Source organism: Eptesicus fuscus, chromosome 10 (genome assembly GCF_027574615.1).
Source record: "Eptesicus fuscus isolate TK198812 chromosome 10, DD_ASM_mEF_20220401, whole genome shotgun sequence".
NCBI lineage: Eukaryota > Metazoa > Chordata > Mammalia > Chiroptera > Vespertilionidae > Eptesicus > Eptesicus fuscus.
The window spans coordinates 7,234,675-7,249,169 of NC_072482.1; the positions used below are offsets into that span (position 1 = coordinate 7,234,675).

General features: G+C 45.6%; 1 non-coding gene across 1 annotated transcript; it reads right to left on the bottom strand.

The window, feature by feature from the left end:
• Positions 1–14,388: 14,388 nt before the first annotated feature.
• LOC114235318 (U6 spliceosomal RNA) lies at positions 14,389–14,495 on the bottom strand. The gene has a single exon (XR_003621503.1). It is a non-coding gene; the product is annotated as a U6 spliceosomal RNA (small nuclear RNA).

The following is a 14,495-nucleotide window of genomic DNA, read 5'->3' on the forward strand; positions in this document are numbered from 1 at the left end:
CACGTTTGCAGTCCTCAGGGACGTGCAGCCTGCTCCCCCATATCCACCTGGTAACAGGTCCTCCGAGGGCTCGGCATCCTTAGACAGCACCCACAGAGTGTTGCGCGTGATGCCTGCAACTTGGAGCAAGTATTATTCTTCCTGGGCCTCAGATGCCTCAGATGTCTTACCTGTAAAATACCAACCGCTGCTGTTCCAAGTGAGATCCGCAGACTGGCGGGAGGCTTCACCTGGGAGCTCGCAGGAAATGCAGACTTCCAGGCCCCACCCAGCCTGCTCCGTCGGAACAGGATCCCAGTGACCCCGTGCACATCCCAACTTGAGCTCTCCGGCCAGACCCGGGTCTCTGAGGTCCTCGCTGCAGTTCTGAAATGGGCCGATCTCATTAAGTGGTTCCAGGGAAGTTTTTCTTCTCTGATAAATCCTTTTCCTTCTTTCTTCTGCCTCCAGTCTGGGCACACCCTGTCTCCCTTGCCAAGGGACTCAACTTTCAATAGCCATTGGATTTGCATGAGGACTTTGTTTAAAATACAGATTCTGGCCCTAGCCAGTTTGGATCAGTGGCTAGAGCATTGGCCTGCAGACGGAAGGGTCCCAGGTTCGACTCCAGTCAAAGGCACGGGCCCTGATCAGGGTGCGTACAGGAGACAACCAATCGATGTGTTTGTCTCACATGGCTGTTTCTCTCTGTCTTTCCCTCTCTCTACCACTCTCTCTAAAAATCAGTGGAAAAATATCCTTGGGTGAGGATTAACAAAAAATACATAAATAAGATACAGATTCTGGAACCCAATAAAAAATGCACTGGGCAGGCTGGGGGTGGGGCCAGGGCATCTGCATTTCAGCCAGCGGCCTCCCACCCTGCTTCAGATTATGGCCTCCAGATTGCATTTTCTTTCCTTTAACTTTTTATTATGGAAAATTTCAAACCTATAAAAAGTAAACAAAATAGTAATAATATTTCCATACCCAGCTTCATCAAATCAAGGCCAATTTTGTTTCACTTAAATTATGTTTTTAAAAAACCTTCACATCTAGACCCTTCCAACCTTCCTGGTTCCCTCCATCTAACAGCGTCTCGTCCTTTAAGCCTCAGCTTGTTCTTGAGGGCAAGAGTTGTGTCCTGTTGTCTTGGAATCCCCAGTACCAACACTGTGCCTGGCACTATTGGATGCGATAGTACATGTAAAAGAACTTTACTTAGGTCCTGGCCAGGTGGCTCAGTTGGTTAGACCAGTGGTCGGCAAACTCATTAGTCAACAGAGCCAAATATCAACAGTACAATGATTGAAATTTCTTTGGAGAGCCGAAAACCGACTTCTGCGCGTGGGCCACGAAGTTTCAATCGCACTGTACGTGCGTGACCGCACGTGGTATTTTGTGGAAGAGCCACACTCAAGGGGCCAAAGAGCCGCATGTGGCTCGCGAGCCGCAGTTTGCCGACCACTGGGTTAGAGCGTCGTTCCATACACCAAAAGGTTTCGGGGTTCAATTCCCAGTCAGGGCACATACCTAGGTTTCAGTTTCTGTCCCCGGTCGGGGCACTTTCTCACATCCATGTGTGTTTTTTTTCTTTCTCTCTCTCCCTTTCTCTCTCGGGTGAGGATTTAAAAAACATATTCTCCGGTGAGGATTTTAAAAAAAAAAAAGAACTTCAGTAGTAAAACATAAATTATCATCTCCTTGCATGGTTTAAACTGGAGGTAAACAAGATGATCTGATCTCTCATGTTTTCCATTCTTTGCCTGTGACGCCTTTTTCAGTTCAAGAAATGAAGGCATCAAAATGCACCTTACCGAGTGAAAGAACTGGGAAAACGTTTCCCGAAGGCCACGCTGACTAGTACATTCCTTTCCTTCTGGTCTTAACATTTGACAAGAGGTTTTGTGTCTGTGGGTGTGTGGAGAGAGAAGGTAGGGAAGTACCTCTGGGAGCCTTTGTGTTCGTCTAACCTAGTAATCTCTTAAAGCGCCCGTGGTGTTCAGAATATCCTGTCCGCGGCAAGGTCTTCCCACACTGGTGAGAGGAATTCAGGTTTACTCAGCGGGCACGGCGCTGCTGTCCCAAAGGCACAGTCCTGCCTTCTCACCCATTTGCTAATTAGAAAGGAGAATCGGAGAATTTGGATGAGTGTGCTAAAAAACAGGAGGGAGGGCGAGGAAGGCAGGACCAAACTGGGGAAAGAGCTCAGCGGTTCCAAAACTCAGCACCAGCATCCGGGGAGAAAGCGGTCATTAGGCCTGCTTATCATGCAAGGCAGCCGGGGCGAAACTGGCCTGGAGCCGGGAGACGAGGCTGGAGGAGAGTGTGCGGCGCTGGAGACGGGCTTTGATGTCTGCAGGGAAGGTTGGGTTTCATTCAGCCACCCAACCAACCAAAAAAAATGTTGCAGGAGCAATATGAAACCCTCTAAAATGCGGCAGACGGCAGGCTGCAGGGAGCGAGTGGCGGGGTCCGAGGTCTCCTGGTGAGCGTGAGCGGGGGTGCTGGTGCTTGTGGACCGATAGGCCCCTTTTCTCAGACTCGCCGCTCCAACCTCTGGCATCTGTAACTCACTGCCATCCGCTCCGCAGATGCTTGTGACGAGGGAGAAAGTGTCTAAGTCCAGGCAGCTCTTGACCCGCCGTGGGGAGAAAGCGAAGGAAATGGAGGTAAATTGCTTTGTCCCTGCGAGGCCGGAACTGATCAGATGCAGACGCGGAGTCTGAGGCTGCCAGCGACCACAGCTTTATACCAGCCCATGTAGGAAGAAGAAAGTGAGCCAAGAAAGTAGGTTAATCTCTCAGAAACACAAAACAGGGAGCAGGGAGCATTTTCACACCTTTCCCTCTTTAATTGCTTCAAGCACAGAGCTGTGAAGCACAAGGAATTCCTGGCCTCTCTCAACCTCTTGGGGGTATCCCAGCTCTAATACATTGACTTCTTATCTGAGCTCATTGCTCAGGGAGGTGCACCCCCAAAACCTCGCCACAACTTACATTTCCATGCAAGGGACTTTCAGTGCCACTTGGTTTGGGGAGACAACCAACTTTTTATTTATTTTATTTTTTCGACGATCAACTTGTTACTAAATCACTAACAGGAAGACAATACTCAGGTTTGTAGTAAGATGTCATCATGTTGTTATTTTACTTATTCATGGGGTGCTCACCACAGAAAGTAGGATGTGTAATCTCGATTTTGCGATAAGAAAGTCCATGAAATGACAAAAATCTCACCTGGGAGACTAAATGCCATTTCTATTCCTTAGGGATTGCCCAAATAAGACCCATGCACCACTGTGTATACCACCCAGACTCAGGGCCCAACGTTTCTCTTTAAAAGGGATGAAGTAATCTGCTGATCAAATTATCTTGAAGGAAATAAGAGAGCATTTATTACATATCCAACACATCCCTTCTTGGGTTTATCTCAGCCTTCTCTTCTGCATTTGCAATGAGCCATCCACTCAATCAGCCACTGTTGGCTGTGATTTCTCCTGTGCCGCTGTTTACTCCTAAGACCTGCATAAAGTCATAATGGCATCTATTTACCATAAAGCCATGAGCCCGTGGCAGAACGACAGGTACAAATCTCCTATTGTATCTGTCACTACTGATATTGCTTCTATACTTCACAAATTGTGTGAGTGAAGAATGAAGCTTTGATATAATATCTGTCCTTTTCCCCCCAATGTCACTTGATTTAGGAGAAACTGCACTTAATCACTTCTAAAAAATTCCCAGAAGTTACTCTTGTAGGGTGCAGCATGAATTTAGGATAAATTGCACAACATTGAAAGTACCCTTTTAGCTGTCTTATTTTGTATAATATTTGAAAATGAATTGTGGAATTTTGTTTTTATTCAATATAAAAAATGGGGGGGGGGGAGAGTCTTAACAGCTGTGTGTGTTTTTTAATAATAAGAAAATAGCACTCCCCAGAATTTCCAGTAAAACCCGTAAGACTTAGGCAGTTCATCCCTAAAATATGTGTGGGATGCTGGGAGCTCCCTGGCTTTTCCAGACAACCCTACTCCCACCCTCACCCCCCCCCCCCCCAAAACACTCCCCATAAAAACACAAAAGCAGATGGGCTGCATCTGAACGAATCAAACTCCCCGGGGGCCAGAGCTCTCTGCTCTAAATGCTAATAGAGTGAGTAATCAGAAACCTACATTTGGTAAATTATTTATCTTATCTCTGGAACTCAGCAAAGCATCAAAGATAGCAACTTCTGTAGAAAGATGTTGGTCAAGAACTCCAGCTGGAATTTGTACTTTTACTAGAAAAGGGAAAAGTTCAGAGACCAGTGTGGCTCATGAAAGCAATCATTTAAAAAAAAAAAAAAAAAGACCCAAGGCAAAGCCAAGGAAAACTGACTCCCCAGTTCTGTGGAACAGGTCTGGATCGTGTTTTGTCTAATGGGCCTTATGTTCCAGCCATATTAGGGTAATGGCAAAGCAAACCAATATAATAGGGATCCCTGAAGAGTTGGGAGGAGGTTCCGGCACTCCCCATCTCTACCGTTCCCTTGCAAAGGGCCGCCAGCCAAAGCCAAAGTAACCGGAAGCAGTGGTTCATCAGTATCACCCCGAGGGCTTGTTAAAAATCGAAAGGCTGGGCCTCATCCCCAGCATCCCTGACTATAGGCTTTCAGGGGTGGGGCCTAATAATTTGCATCTCTTCATTTCCAACAAGTTCTCAGGTGCTGCTATTGCTGCTTCAGGGGCCACACTTTGAGAACCACTGGCCTGGACCATGGGGGTCTTTCTATAATTTGGTTTGGTTTCTGTAGAATCTAAGTCCCCTCCCTCAGGTTGAAGTATGGAAATTTGCAGGTGTAAGGGCTCTGACTGGGATTTGGACAGTGGATTTAGGCCTAGAAATGAATCTTAACACTTTCATCAGTTTTACAAAAAGTATTAACCATCCATGGGTTAATGTTATACTTACAGCACATTCACATGTGTCCCCCATAGTCCCATGCACTGTTGAGTACAATAGAAAAAGCAAACAAAAAGGTCAAGTTTTCATTTAAATATTTTGTACAAATCACATTTATGAACACATTAAACTTTTTGTTTTGCCTCTACAACTTCATTAGAGCATCCACATTGTGAACTCAACTTTGATGGATTGAATTGTGAAATAAGAGGGACCCAAATGATTCCTTTCCCTTTGTTTCTGTGGGGGCTAAAAACATAACAACACCCTTTCTCCCGCCTACTAAGTTCTTCTAGCTGGGCTAATAATCAAATTAACAGGAGAACATCCAATTTTAATACGTGGGGATGGGGAATTCACATAAGCATGAAAATCCCAAAGACGGGCAAAAATGGGTATGTATGTCATTTTGGGCAAGGGAGAAAAGGTGGGGAACAGGGTCTGAGAGTTTAGACGTGGAAACGGGCTATTTGCAGGTAACGGAGGAAGGGCAGAAGACACATGGCAGGGACAGTTTTGCGAGTCAACCCAGAAAACAATGGCCACAGAGGGAATTTAGCCCACAGGCTCCTGCTCGGCGTCTTCCAGGCTAAAGCTGAGGTGATTGTGCTGTTGCCCTTCCTGAAACAGGCTTTTCCATCTGAATCTCTTAGGCAGGAAAAGGGGGAATGTCAAAGGTTCTTTCTGAGCCTTTTGTTTCCTTTTCTTTTTAAAAAATATATTTGTATTGATTCCAGAGAGGAAGGGAGAAGGAAAAAGAGATAGGAACATCAATGATGAGAGAGAATCATTGATTGGCTGCTTCCTGCACGCCCCCCAACGGGGATCAAGCCCGCAACCCGAGCAGGTGCCCTGACCAGGAATCAAACCTGGGACCCTTCAGTCCGCAGGCTGATGCTCTGTCCACTGAGTCAAACCAGCTAGGGCTGAGTCTTTTGTTTCTTAATCACCAGCTTAAAATCAATATCCCAAAAGGCAGCTTTAGGGTTGCAAAACTTTGATCCTCTTCCCGTCTTTCCTTCAAACCACAAATATATTTAGAGTGTACGACAGGGTATTGAATCTAAGGGGAGATGAGACCAAATAATACAACCACATGAATTAGAGAAACTCCAGCAGGTGTGGTGGCCAGGGGATGCTTTTACAGAAGGTGGCACTGAGTTGGGTCTGTGGCTTCCTGTCACCTTCAGATAAAATTCATAGTCGTCAGCCTAGCATACACACGGGTCTTTGTGATCACCTACGGTCACCTCTTCAATTGGATTTCTCCGTACTCCTTTTCACCCCAGGGCCATACTCATCACAAAATAAAAGGCTAGGATTATGTGAATTTCAGATGTGATTCCATTGACAGTCCTCTACCAAGCTATCCTGCTCCCTTTCTCAAATAGGGGCAGAGTAAAGGTCTCTCTGGAGGGGGTTGGTGGGGGTGTGGCTGGGAAATGACTGCCCTGTGATCCTTTGAACTTCATTCAGGAGCAGTCAGTTGTGTACATAACGAGTTTCACTGTCCTTTTTGTGTGTGCTTTTGTGACAGCACGGATCCAACGGAAAAAGAACCACTTTTCTTTAAAGTCACAGTGATGCAATCTTTCCCTCTGTTTTTTGCTTACAAGATTTTGGGGCCTTACTACCATATGATGGGTTTTTCTGTCCATGCAAATTCAGCCTCTGGTGTTTACACACGCCTGTTCCTCCTTGCTAAAATTTGAATTTCCCCATCCTGTCCTCTCTGGTTGATTCCTCTCTTCCTATTTATGTTCAAGACCCACATCAGGTGTTATCTCCTCGCCTAAACCTTCCTTGACCTGGAGGTCAGATTTAGAGGGTGTCGTAGCTTGCTTTGTATTCTTAGTCCTGATTCTAATCACGGTAGAGTAAGTGTTTAACTGTGCGAGAGGTGCTCATTAAATGTTTGTGAAGAAAGGAGCCAAAATGGAGAGGCAATGTACAAGCAAAGAGAGATGGAAAATTGCAAGTCTCACCCTGCCCTTGCCCTCTCCTCACACTCAGAGGGAAAGAAAGACATGCACCTGTGAGCAGAAGACCTCAGAATAGCTGGGTCTTAGTTTCCTCATCTGTAACACTGGGATGCTGACAGTACCCGCCTCATGGAGTGGTGGTGGAGGAGGGAGTGTTGTTATAAGGCTCTTATACTCGTCTTGGCACACAGAAAGGGCTCAGTAATGTTAGCCATTATTTGCTATATTAGACTGTTTCCATGCTTTTATGCAGGAGTCACACCACTTACTAAGGCGATGTTTCCCAGGTACCTGAGTAAGTAATTGGGATCAAACCTACTGCCCAAATTTAGACCCAAGATATCCGAAAGACATAGGTGGCCCTTTGGGCTTTTGTGTGATGCTGGCGAGTCTTAACAGTTGAACAGCTGAGCAGTGCTGAGATCTCCTGGGACCCAGACTAGTGCAACAATGGGGGGAGGGGAGTGCATGATCTTTGTCTCCAAACCAAGACGGCCTCATGGAGAGAAGTGGCTTTGTTCTGAGTTCTCTAGAGGGCACCATTAAGACCAAATGAAGGGAAGTTACAGAGAAATAGATTTTAATTTATCATTTAAAAGCTTCCAGACAAGTATAGCTGAGTGGAGCAGGCTGCCTCATTAGGCAGTAGACTCCTTTTTAGTAGTGGTAACCAGGGTCTGGATAATTAAAATGGGTATTCTAGGACCCTCAGCTTTGATTCTTGATTCTGGCCCAGTTCAGGTGGCTCAGTTGGTTGAGTGTTGTCCCATGCACCAAAAGGCTGCTGACTCAATTCCCAGTCAGGGCACATGCCCAGCTTGCGGGCTCAATCCCTGGTAGGGAGCATACAGGAGGCATGATCAATGTTCCTCTCTCATATTGATTTTTCTCTTTCTCCCTCTCCCTTCCTCTCTCTCTTAAAAAAAAAAAATCTCTTGATTCTGAAATATGAAATGCTGTTAAGCTTCTGTTACAGCCATGGACTTGGGAATTCAAAGACTTGACTTCAAATCCCAGAATAGCCTTTGATTGTGGGATATTCATTAACCTATCTTTGCCTCAGTTTCCTCATCTGAAATAGGAATAACAACCCCTATTTCCCTCAGTATCAGAGGATTAGATCTTTTAAAATATGTAAATACTTTAGCACAGTTTATACTTAACACCCAATAAAGGACAACTGTTTTTTTTTAAATCCTCGCCTGAAGTTATGTTTTTTTTTTATTAATTTTTGAGAGAGAAAAGGAGAGAGAGAGAGAGAGAGAGAGAGAGAGGAATCAAACACTTCGATGTGAGAGAGAAGCATCAATCGGTTTTTCCTGCACCCCACCCTGACCAGGGATCAAACCCACAACCTAGGTATGTGCCTTGACCAGGAATTGAAACTGTAACCTTTTGGTGTACAGACAACACTCCAGCCAACTGAGCCACACTGGCCAGGGCAAGGGCAGCTATTTTATCAGGTTCAATGCTCTCTCATATTTGCTCATATAAATTCATATCGATGTCTGGGATCTTTTTACCTGTAAAGCTCAGCTCCCTTTCACCAGTCCTTTCTCAGTGTTTGCATGTCCCAGCTCACTCATTCCGGTTAATCTGGGCACTAGTCACTCATCCAAACCCGGAGATCAGGTGAGAATATTTTACCTCGAAGCCCAGGGAGTATGTGCCTTCTGGGTAGGTTCCAGAGTAAATGCCCTTTTCCTCTAAGTGACATAAATAGTCCTGTCACTGCTTCCAGGCTCTGTTAAGAAGAGGAACAGACCTGTTTCCTCTGGTGTCCCCTGAGCGCTGATAACTGGATGCCAAGGAGTTGGCCTGATCATGTGGGGTAGGCAGCTGTCTACATGGTGTAATTTGAGGGGTTTGAGGAAATCCCCCTGCTTAAAATATCTTCTTCCAATGTCCAGCACACATGCCTGAAATTATTATTCTTCACAGTAAGATGCTGCTGAAATGCAGTTGTTATCCAGGAGTGGACTCACAGTCAGCCATTAGCATTTGTTAGCACCTCGGATTAAATGATCAGATAAGTTGATTGAGTAAAGTCCCAAACATAAGCAGGCACAAATAAGTTTCAACGAGAGGAGCTGATTCCAGAGGGTTAGGAGTGGGGGGCACTGGGCCACTCTGGTGGGGGCTGGGCGGATGGTCAGGACAGTGTGGGGCAGCAGGGAGAGCCAGTCACAGGCAGGAGAGGGGCGATGTGCCAGCGGGTTGGAGAGGCACTGAACACTGTTCCAGGATTTCTCTATTTTGAATGCTACTATAATTGAAGATATTTTAAAAATAACACTTAACAAAGTGAAATTTCCAGGTTAAATTTAAAGTTTTGATTGCATGATGCCAAAATGCTATACTTTGGTTGAAATTCAATCCAGTCTTTGTGTAATTTGTATAATCATCCTTGCAGAAGGCCATTCATTCATTCTTTTATTATTATTATTATTATTATTTTATTATTATTATTATTGATTTCAGAGAGGAGGGAGAGGGAGAGAGAGATAGAAACATCAATAATGAAAGAATCATTGATTGGTTGCCTCCTGCACGCCCCCCACTGGGGATCGAGCCCGCAACCCAGGCATTTGCCCTGACCAGGAATCAAACTGTGACCTGGTTCACAGGTCCATGCTCATCCACTGAGCCACGCCGGCTGGGCTTGCCGTTCATTCTTTCATTCAATCAAAAGTTGTTGAACTTAGAGAAGTACCAGGAGTTATATTAAGCTCTGGGGACTCAGGCAAAATCAATAATCCCTGCCTACATACAGGCTAACTGCTCACCAATCTGAGATCATTTAACTGTTCTTGGGTGTTGCATCTTGTAGAGTCAGTCTACATTCCTGACATTCGGATTCTTTTTTCCCTTTGACTCTTTCTCCTAAAAACTATGTACTTTGTCATTTTATAAAGTCTTTGAAAAAGTCATTATAGTACTATATTTGTTGAACTGAAACAAAATTTTGCAGTAATTCCAGAGAAGGCCAATCTGAATAATTTGGTTAATTATCATTTTAAGGCACCAGATACTGAGTGCCTCTGATATACTTGCCAATTATTGAGTTATGTCTCAGAGGGAGCTATTATTAGCCCCAAATTACAAACAAGGAAACTGAGTCTTTAGAGGTTGAGATTACATAACTTCTAAGTGCCTGAGTCAGGATTCAAAACCAACTCTGTCTGACTCCAAACTCTGTGCTCGTATTGAACATGAAAGAGTAATTTCTTATAAACATTTTAATGGTTAACATCTATAGATGCCTGTAGAGTCATCTAAAAATAGCATTCTCTTGTCATAGGCTTGGATGGGAGCTCCTGGATTTCAGAGCCAGTATTTCTGTAAAATGTCGAACAAAGCAAATTAGCTTACCAGGGCTGTCATAACCAAGTACCACAGTCTGGTGGCTTAAGCAATGGAATTCATTTTCTTTTTTTTTTTTTTTTTTTTTTTTTTTTTAACAGTGGCTTAAATAAGATAGTTGTTTATTCCTTTCTTATGTGAAAGCACAGAAGTAGGTAGTCAAGGACTGGAAGTCTTTAGGGACACAGGCACCTTCCAGCTCACAGTTCTACCATCCTTAGGGTGTTGCCCTTATCTTCATGTCCAAAATGGCAGCTAGATACCAGACATCATATCCACACTCCAGGCAGAAGACTCAGGCTTTTACGGCTTCCCCGACTGTCCCCGTGGCCTTCTCCTTCCCCCCAGCTGTGGGTATTTCAGTCCGCCAGCTCTCCTGTGGTTCTGGACGATGTCCGTTCTGACCTCTAGTTGTATTTTTGAAATTGTTGTGCCCGGCTGCAGGTTAGGTGTTTAACCTATGCCGCCATCTTGGTTTTCCCCTGGAATTCATTTTCTCAGAATTCTGGGGACTGAAAGTTTGGGGTCAAGGTGTTGACAGAGTTGGTTTCTTCAGAAGCCGCTCCTCTTGGCTCGTACTAGCAGATGGCCACCTTTTCTCAGTCTTCACTTGGTCTTCCTTCTGGGCCTATGTCCTTTCTCCTTTTCTTTTAAAAAAAAATATATTTTATTGATTTTTTTACAAAGAGGAAGGGAGAGGGATAGAGAGTTAGAAACATCAATGAGAGAGAAACATCGATCAGCTGCCTCCTGCACACCCCCTGTTGGGGATGTGCCTGCAACCAAGGTACATGCCCTTGACTGGAATTGAACCTGGGACCCTTCAGTCCACAGGCCGACACTCTAGCCACTGAGCCAAACCGGCTAGGGCCTTATCTCCTTTTCTTATAAGGACCAGTCAGATTGGAGTAGGGCCCACCCATATTACCTCACCTTACTTTACGTAAAATAATAAATGTGTACTATTTCCAAGTACACGTTCTAAGGTATGTGGGGTTTAGGACCGAAACACGTGTGGGGTAGGGAGACACTATTCAGCCTTCAACGTGAAGCGAACCTCACGGTGCTGATCATTACCTGAAGAGAGTGGATAATGGGATGCTTCGCCTTCCCATGGTCACTTCGATAGTTGTTCCAGAAATATCGATGAACACCCACTGTTCACGGCGTGGCGCTGAGCTAGAGAAAAACTGGCAGACACCATCCCTGTCTTCAAGAGCTCACACTCTGGAGGCCATTTATTTTATTTTTTATATTTTTCAAACTATAAGAGAAAGTTTCTTTTAAAAGACACAGAGGTAGAAAAAGTGAGTTGTAGAAGAAATGGCCTCAGGAAACAAGTTACAGAGGCTAAAGGAAGGCTCTTGGAGCCCTCGCTGGTTTGGCTCAGGGGATAGAGCATCTGATTCCGGTCAAGGACATATGTCTGACTTGTGGGCTTGATCCCCAGTGAGGGGTGTGCAGGAGGCAGCCGATCAGTGATTCTCTCTCATCATTGATGTTTTTATCTCTCTTTTCCTCTCTGAAATCAATAAAAAAAATTTTTTTTTAAAGAACAAAGGCCCTTGGAGCTTAGAGAAAAGAGAGAGGCAAGGAAAACGTGCCTGAGGGAAGGAGAAAGGCGAGGTGTGCTCCCTAGAGAGAACCGCTGGAGGGCCATTTAGAGAGACCAGAGGTTCGCAAGCTCAGAAGCACATCCGTGTCACCTGAAGGGCTTGTTAAAACACACAGCACTGGGCCCCATCCCCGGAGTTTCCGATTCAGGGGATCTGGAGTGGGCCCAAGAATTTGCATTTTAACAAGTTTCCAGGTGCTGCCAGTCTAGAGACGACACACTTTCAGAACTATTGAGCTGCACCTACCAAGATCACATGTGACATGTATGATTGAGGTGACAGGTGCTCTGAGAGCACAGAGGAGGGGCCGTTTTCTGTTTTTCATGTTAAAGCAGATGAAGAGACAACCGGGAAAGTCCCTTGGTACCTGAAATTCCCCAGAAAATTTTTAGCATTTAGACCTTGACTTTGTAAACATATTATGGTAAGAAGCAATGCATTGCCTGTACCATTAACTTGCTACTTGGCAAATACTCCCTTTATTACTAATTATCTATACTAATAAAAGAGTAATATGCTAATTAGACCGGGAGACCTTCCAGAGACCTTCCGGATGTCCTTCCGGACAAAGCCAGGGGCTTGGTCGGCCTGCAAACCACCCCCAAACGGCCCTCAGCCCCTCACCCAGGCCGGTCACGCCCCGCGCAGGGACCCTCACCCTGTTGGGGGCGTGGCCAACCTGCAAACAGCCCTCAGGCCCTCTCCCAGGCCAGCCACGCCCCCCAGTGGGGACCCTCACCTCAATGGGGGTGTGGCCGGCCTGCATACCACTCCAGCCCCTTGCCCAGGTTGGTACCACCTCCAGTGGAGACCCCTACCCCGATGTGGGTGTGGCCAGCCTGCAAACCCCCCCAGGCCCCTCGCCCAGGCTGGCTCCGCCCCCCAAGGGGACCCCCTTAAGGGCAGACCAGCCGGTCCCCACCTGTGCACCAAGCCTCTATCTATACTAATAAAAGGGTAATATGCTAATTAGACTGGGAGACCTTCTGGACGTCCTTCTGGACAAAGCCATAGTGGCGGGGCTGAGGCAGAGGCAGTTAGGGGCAATCAGGCAAGGAAGGGAGGGCAGTTGGGGGCGATCAGACTGGCAAGGGGGGCAGTTGGGGGCGAGCAGGCTGGCTGGGGGCAGTTGGGGGCGAGCAGGCTGGTGGGGGGGCAGTTGGGGGCAAGCAGGCTGGCAGGCAGAGTGGTTTGGGGCGATCAGGCAGGCAGGCAGGTGAGCGGTTAGGAGCCAGTGGTCCCGGATTGCGAGAGGGATGTCCAACTGCTGGTTTAGGCCTGATCCCATTGGGCCTTAACTGGCAGTCAGACATCCCCCAAGGGGTCCCAGATTGGAGAGGGTGCAGGCTGGGCTGAGGGACACCTCCCCTTCCACCCTCCACCCATGCACGAAATTCGTGCACCGGGCCACTAGTATCTATATAAGAAAATAGAAAGAGCCTGGGGTACAATAAATTCTGGGTTCTATCCTTAATCTGAAAATACTATGGGAACTTTGTCAAATCTCTTCCTGCCCTGAGATTTGGTTTTGGTCATCTATAAAACTAGAGATTAGATGAAAAGATCTTTAAGTTTCCTTTCAGCTCACTCTTTATGGTCCTATATGTCTTGTCTTATCAGGATAAAAGATCCTTAAGCAGAAACTAGAACCATGTCTTTTGATTCTATGGATCTCCGGAGTTCCTAACACAGAACCGTAAACATAGTAGCTGTTCAGCAAATGTTTATTGATTAATTGACTGAATTAGTCAAGGCAATGTAAGGCACAAGTGATTCTTGGCTCAGTGCTATAGCTTCCCCTCACCCTAAGGCTAATCCTTTCCCCACCTGTGTAGCTGCCAGAAGCTCTCATTTTCAGCAGCCTTCCTTCTTTGTCACCTCTCACTCACATCGTTAACTTTTTTATTTTATTAATTTTAGAGAGCGAGAGGGGAAGACAGAGAGAGAAACATCAACTTGTTCCACTTATTTATGCATTCATTGGTTGCTTCTTGTAGGTGCCCTGTCCAGGGATCGAACCCGAAACCTTGGCATATCGGGATGGCGCTCTAACCAACTGACCTACCTGGCCAGGTCACACCATTAACTTTTAATATTGTTCCAATCCCCATTCATTTCTCTTGGGCACAATACTGAAGGAAATTATCCACAAACTCTATTGTCTTTCCATTCATTACCTTGTTTCCTGATTTTATTTAATCTGGCTCGTGGCCCTCTGCGCTCTAAGTGTGACCTCTAACACACAAAGAACTACTCCATACATTGTCTGGCTCTTAATCAGGGTCTGTTTCATGAATTAGGGCTTCTGCCTCTCTCACCTGTGGACCTTGGGCAAGTTAGTTACCTTCCTGGGTAGAATAATAATTAAGAGGATTAAAGACAAAATGTATGTGCTACATGAATATCTACCATATATAATATGTGTTGCCATATTATATGGCACATAATAGTGCTTTGTACATAATAAATATTCAAATAACATTAGCTATATGTACATATATTTTAAATATGGAACACTTTACAAATTTGTGTGTCATCCTTGCGCAGGGGCTATGCTAATCTTCTCTGTATTGCTCCAATTTTAGTATATGTGCTGCCGAAGTGAGCAC